The sequence below is a fragment of the Canis lupus genome, chromosome 33 (assembly GCF_048164855.1).
Source record: "Canis lupus baileyi chromosome 33, mCanLup2.hap1, whole genome shotgun sequence".
In the NCBI taxonomy this organism is placed as follows: Eukaryota; Metazoa; Chordata; class Mammalia; order Carnivora; family Canidae; genus Canis; species Canis lupus.
The window spans coordinates 11,724,512-11,731,673 of NC_132870.1; the positions used below are offsets into that span (position 1 = coordinate 11,724,512).

General features: G+C 43.8%; 1 pseudogene; it reads left to right on the plus strand.

Annotated features, from left to right (window-relative positions):
- The first annotated feature begins 1,815 nt into the window (after window positions 1–1,815).
- On the plus strand, window positions 1,816–3,693 carry LOC140623567 (ATP synthase F(0) complex subunit C2, mitochondrial pseudogene; annotated as a pseudogene).
- Window positions 3,694–7,162: the final 3,469 nt, after the last annotated feature.

Genomic DNA, 7,162 nt, shown 5'->3' on the forward strand with positions numbered 1-7,162 from the left:
AGAGAAATAACTGATTTTCTTTTCCTGGAGAAATGTTCCTAGAATTGGCTGTTGCAATTAAAGCTGCCCTTGAAAAAAGGAAACAATTCACTTAGGGATTTATAGGAAATCAGGAATTCCAAGAGGCAGGAAAAATGAGTGTACAGGAAGACCAGTCAACAGGTCAGAGGGGGCAATGGGAAAATTTTCACATTTCCAACTCTGTCACTTTTGTTTAAGCAAGAAGCTTATTTGTTCACCGTTAGAAGTAATGTCCTAGACCCTAAAAGAGCATAATCTCTCCTTTTCCCTTTGTCACTATGCATTCTACTGGATCTGTTCAGCCAGTCCTCAGGTGTCAATGGGGTGGTGGTTCTTGTCTGGGCACTGGGCATTCCATGGTGGCAAAGCAAGCAGAAATCCTGCCTTCACAGACCATGCGATCAGGCAAGAAAAGAGAAACTATAAGCACGTAAATCAGTACATTCTATAGTATTTAGAGGTTGGTAGATGCAATGGAAAAATAAAGCAGGGAAGGGATGGATGTGAAGGAATAGGTATAATTTTTTAAGCTTTTTTTTTAAGCTTTTTTTTAAAAATTAGTTTCAGAGGTAGAGTTCAGTGATTCATCAGTCGCATATAACAATGGTCATTACATCAAGCACCCTCCTTAATGCCCATCACCCAGTTATGCCTTCCTCCCACCATCTTCCCCTCCAGCACCTTCCCTTCCCCTATGTTCATCTGTTTTGTTTCTTAAATTCCACATATGAGTGAAATCATATGGTATTTGTCTTTCTCTGACTTAGTTTGTTTAGCATAATACACTGTAGTTCCATCCATGTGGCTGCAAATGGCAAGATTTCATTCTTTTAGATGACTGAGTGATAGGAATCAGTCTAATCTTAAGTAGCATGGTCAGGAGAGGCTTCTAGGACACATGACACATGAGACCCATACATGTCAAGGATGAGGACTCCAGGAAGGGAGACTGAAGGAGCAAGTGTCTGAGATGAAGCACTCCTGGCTTGGTGAAGGGTCTGTAAGAAGTCCAGCTAGTTAATGGGAAGCAAACAAAGAGAATACTTAGGAATGGGGTTGGAGAGCTGAGGGGCTGGTGACTGGCACAACCAACATGTGCTTTGGCTTTTATTTTGGGTAAAATGAGTGAAAATTTTCCCTTGAAAGTGGAGATCCCAGGGGCTCCTGGCTGGCTCAAATGGAAAAGCATGCAACTCTTAATCTCAGGATTGTGAGTTCGAGCTCCATGTTGGGTGTAGAGATTATTATAAAAAAAAAATATTTTTTGATCTTTTTAAAAAAAACGTAGAGATCCCAGATCTAAGATCTGAAATCCACTCCTAAATCTCCATATCTTAGGCTACCCTGTTTTTTCCCTAAATCCTCCATGCTCACTGCCTCCAGATTATCTCTGTAACATCAGGGCCACGGGGGGGGCCTTAGTGAAGCACTTGCCTCCCATGCAAAAGTTCCAGGAGTGCCAAAACTCTCTGTAGTTACAGATTTTCCTTATGCTTCAGTCTCTGAAATGGCACAGCACAGCACTGTTATTGATCCTATCTTCATTTAAATTTTGATGTTTTCTGGGGACGCCTGGGTGGCTCAGCGGTTGAGCGTCTGCCTTCAGTTCAGGGCGTGATCCCGGGGGTCCTAGGATCGAGTCCCAAGTCGGGCTCCCCACAGGGAGCCTGCTTCTCCCTCTGCCTCTGTCTCTGCCTCTCTCTGTGTGCCTCTTACCAATCAACAAGCAAAATCTTTTTAAAAATTTGTTTTAATATCTTCATCATCGTGGAATTTTGGCATTAGTTTTAATATTTAGAAATATTGTGTTACCCTCTCTGTCGTCTCTGCACTGGGAGCAGCTCTCCTGCTACAGCCCCTCAACCCCCGAAAATCTATGCCTGTGCAAAGTTCGTCTCCACCCCCTTCTTGGTCAGGAGCACCTCTCAGCTGCTGAGCCCATCACTGTCTGCAGTGGTGCTAAAACCACCAGAGACACTGACAGAGGAGAGCCTCAGCAGCTTGGCAGCCCCACGTCCCCTGACCTCACTTATTCCTAGCTGCAGCTTCTGAGCCAGCACCATTTCAAGGGACATTGACACAGCAGCCAAGTTCATAGGGGCTGGGGCTGCCACTGTAGGGGTGGCTGGCTCTGGGGCTGGAATTGGGACTGTGTTTGGGAGCCTCATCATTGGTTATGCCAGGAATCCCTCTCTGAAGCAACAGCTCTTCTCCTACGCCATTCTGGGCTTTGCCTTCTCGGAGGCCATGGGGCTCTTTTGCCTGATGGTGGCCTTTTTCATCCTCTTTGCCATGTGAAGGAGTCGTCTCCACCTCCCATAGGTCTTTCTCCCTTGTCTGCCCTGTATGTTCCTTTTCCTATACTCCCCAGGCAGCCTGGGGAAAGTGGTTGGCTCAGGGTTTGACAGAGGGAAGACAAATACTGTATTAATAAGAAAAAAAAAAAGAAATATGTTAAATGTTATTTGATTATTTGGGCTTTTTGGCATTCTTTCTGTTAAATATCGTGTCCAACGTGTGTGCCTCATTCACTTACCTCTAGTCCCTGCTCTTATGCTCTCTCGGTTTCCCAGCGTCAGTCTAAACCAAGAATCTGTGAACAGTTTCTGTAAAGGCCAGATAGGAAATATTTCAGGCTTTTCAGGCCATATAGTCGCTGTCCCGCTCTGCCACTGGACAGAAAAGCAGCCACAGGTAATAAGTGCACAAGTGAGGGGAGCTGTGCTCTCACATGCTGGAGCAGGTTATGGAGAAGACATGACCTCTGACCTAGGACTGGGAGCCAGGCAGCTGGAGGCCCCTCACCACATCCCCACAGCGGGAGCCGGTTTACAAGGATGCAGCCTTGAGAGAGTATGTGTTGCTCAGACCATTTGAACAGTATATGCGACTGAACCCAGTTCAGTTTTCTAGATAAACTTCTGAGATTCTGGTGGACAGGTGCAAAGATCTACTCATCTTGAAGTCTCTTATGGATGTTCCTTTGCTTATGAAACCTGCCACCTACCAATCTGAAGCAGTCTGCTCTTTTCTCCATCTCCCTGCCCTCCACAGACAGGGACAGTTTCAGATTTCCCCCAGGGAACTTCTCAGGTTGAGAACGGACACAGTAAATCTTTACGAATGGATTCAGAAATTTGAAGTGAATGTAATTTTCATATATCACAAAATACTACCCCCCCCACCCCCACCCCCAATCATTTGAAATGTAAAAATCATTCTTAGCTCATGGGCCAAACAGCAGGATGGCAGTCCAGACTGGGAAGGCTTCATCTGAACTGTCGATAACCTAAGTTTCTTTCAGAAGTGCTGTTTTTCCGGACGCCTGGGTGGCTCAGTGGTTGAGCATCTGCCTTCAGCTCAGGGCATGATCCCAGGATCCTGGGATCGAGCTCCCCACAGGGAGCCTGCTTCTCCCTCTGTGTCTCTGTCTCTCTTTCTGTGTCTCTCATGAATAAATAAAATCTTCTAAAAAAAAAAAGTGCTGAGCAGCCCCGGTGGCTCATCAGTTTAGCACTGCCTTCAGCCTAGGGCATGATCCTGGAGACCTGGGATCGAGTCCCATGTCGGGCTCCCTGCATGGAGCCTGTTTCTCCCTCTGCCTGTGTCTCTGCCTCTCTCTCTGTGTGTGTCTCTCATGAATGAATAAATAAATAAAATTTAAAAAAAAAAGTGCTGTTTCTCTCTCTTTCTACAGTTGCTCAAGGACCTCCCATTCACCACTCTGAGGGCAAGCTTTCAGGGCCTCTGGGTTTGGCCCATGCTTTCCACCGGCATTCCTCCTCCACTCCTCCCCCAGATGCACATTCTGTGCAGAGCCAGGCCAGTCTCCTTACTGTCCTCTAAACAAACCAGATTCATTGTTTGCTGCCTGCTTTTGATCCCGTTGCTTTTTCTCTCTGGGATCTGCCCTTCCTTCTGTCTTCGGCATCCCTTTTCTGACTCCACCGGCCACTAGTGGCTTCTGAACTCCTACTGCAGTTGACCATAGTATCCCCATTTAGTTCTTCATTCTAACATATCCCTGTTTTCCTCTGGTTTACATGTGTACATGTTATGTTTCAGATGTGATTCGTTATCTTCTGTAAATAATCCTTTGGAGTGCCTCGGCCACGGCTGAGTACCGAGTAGAAGCCTGATACTCATGACGGGGCTAACTGGATCTAGTATTATGATATCTTCTCTTAAAATCAACCTCCAAATGTTCAAATGGGACTGATGACATTTTTAAGACATGCTCTCTGAATTTGGGAAGGGGTCTTCATTTTGATTGGATGTACAGATTATCTCTAAGTCTGTGATCTGTGGCATTTTTGTGCCACGTGATTTCTAGCTTGTGATCTCACTGCCTTCTGATGCACTTCCATCATACCCCCTGCTACTCCTGATTCTTCCATTTACTAAATGAAACCCTTCAGTTGAACAGAGACCTCTTTGATCATTTTCCTTTAAGAGAAAAGGAAAAAGGAATAGCCGTTTATTAGACACCCACTTAAGGGGCAAGCAGTCTGCTAGGATTACAAAAGGTAAGGAATATCATTCCTCCTTTTCAATAACTCATCTGAGCCTAAGTAGTGGGAATGAAATGAAACATGCAGAGGTAACTGTAAAGGGATTTGAAGAGGTTTAATGTTACCGCTAGGACCAAGGGAGTCAGCTCTCTTCCTGCATTTGCCTCCTTTCTGTGTGCCCCTCCAGCCACCCTCACCACTACCAAACTTCCTAATATTCCTGCTGCATTGTGAGGTAACACGTAGCAGAATCTAAGACATGATGCTGTCCCAGAAAGTGTAACATTTTCTTCCTCCCAATCTTTTCTATTTCCTTTCCCCAACCTCTATACTTCTTTAAAACTGAATGGCTATTTTAAATCCACCACTAAAGTGTAATTCATACTATGATTTATCAAATTACATTTAAGGCAGCAAGTTAGAAAGGCAAATATTTAACTGTATGAGCTCTAGGACACATAACTTAGGACCTGGTATTTGCGGTAGATGGCTCTGCAAATTCTTGTTGAGTTAAACTGGCATTTGAGAAATTTCTAAATTTCTCTTTATTTATGTATTTATGAGATTCTATGTATTTATTTGATAGAGAGAAAGCACACAAGCAGGGGGAGAGGCAGAAGGAGAAACAAGACTCCCCACTGAGCAGGGAGCCCAATATGGGGCTCAATCCCAGGACCCCAAGATCACCACCTGGACCGAAGGCAGCTTAACAGACTGAGCCACTCAGGCACCCCTTTATTTAAATACAAAATAGGGACGCCTGGGTGGCTCAGTGGTTGAGCATCTGCCTTCAGCTCAGGGCATGATCCCAGGGTCCTGGGATCGAGTCCTGCATTGGGCTCCCTGCATGGAGCCTGCTTCTCCCTCTGCTTCTGTCTCTGCCTCTCTCTCTCCGTGTCTCCCATTAATAAATAAATAAAATCTTTAAACAAACAAACAAATAAATACAAAATAACCAGGTCCCACATTTGGCTGAATTCTGATACTCCTGAGTCCTGCATTCTACTTCTTAAAATGATTTCCCATGGCTTCACAGAGTTCACTTTGACAGCCTGGTCTTCCATTCATACCATGGCAAGGCTTGAATATGATTTAGGAAACCATTCTCCATACTCCCCTGTGTGTCTTTGTTTCATGCCATTACTCCTGCTTGGAGTCCTTTGCACCCATTTGTCAGGTAAAGTCTCTCACATTCTTTATGGTACTTTGCAGGAGCCACACCCCCCATGAAACTTACCTTGTCCTCTTTGGCCAAAAATGACCCTCCCATCTCTGAGTTCCTATATACTTCTGTTTACTCCCCAACCATGAAGGTTACTCTTATAATTGTTAAAGAGCAGAAATTTAAAGAGTGAATTTTAAGGATCTAATTGGCCTTATTAATTCATTTATGAATCGGTCAGAGTCCTATCTAACAAGTTGAGGGGAGTTCTGGAGGGCAAAAAGGAAAGATTTTTAACGGCAGGACAAGGAAATCATAAACAGAAAAAAAGGATTATTTGGAGTGAGGTCACCTTCTATGGGGGACAAGGGGTCTTGATTTCCACTGAGAGGTTGAGAGCACCCATGTGACAGATTACTTTATTGGTGTTGATTCGAAAATTTCTGACTGACTGGTTAAGACTACATTTCTGGGGGAGGTTGAAAGTGCAATAACTAGGTTGGGTATTAAGCACTGGTTTGGTGACTTGACCTAAGTAATGCCATTTTGGGCATGTGGGTTTTTTTTTTTTTCATTAAAAAAATAATATATAGCCTTTACTATAGTTATTAGCGTACATATCTCATCGAGTCTATTAGATTTAATCATCTAGAGGCAGAAATTCCATGCAGTTTCTCAACTGGTGTCTTGTAGAAGTGGGATAGTCAGTAAATGGGAATTAAATGAATGAATGGAAAATGAATACAAAAACAATACAAGTCACCCCTCACCCTTTTAGAGAAAGGATTTTAAGTTACTTTATAAGCTACTTATACTGAATGCTTAAACAGAGAGTGATTTTTTTGTTTTTGTTTTTGTTTTGTTTTGTTTTGTTTTTTTTATTGGCGAGGAAAGAGTTTTATTTGGATGGAGCCTGAAATTTGGAAGGAAATATTTTAAAGTTCTACTCGGGAGCTGAGAAAATGAGAACAAATGTCAATCTTTCCATTTACTGCAAGTGTTACAATAAGAAAGCAAAGTCACACCATTGTATTGTCAGCTCTCCAACAACAAGAATATTTTAGTTCTTAGCATTACTCCTAAAACAGAAGAAACTGATGAGCAAACAAAATGAGACCCCTACTTCAAACAAGTGGGCCTTAGAAGAAATAATCTCCAGCTTCTGATGTAACAGCCTACTTCTGTTGACATGGATGTGGGGGGATTTTTTTTTTTTTAAATAGTTTCCACACCCAGCATGGAGCCCACCACAGAGCCTGAACTCAGGACCCCGAGATCAAGACCTGAGCTGAGATCAAGAGTCAGATGCTTGGGGTACCTGGGTGGCTCAGTAGTTTAGTGTCTGACATCACCTCCGGTCATGATCCCAGAATCCCTAAGATTGACCCCCATGTCAGTCTCCCAACTTGGTGGGGAGTCTACCTCTTTCTCTCCCTCTGCCTCCACCCTCCCCCTCAAATAAATAGAT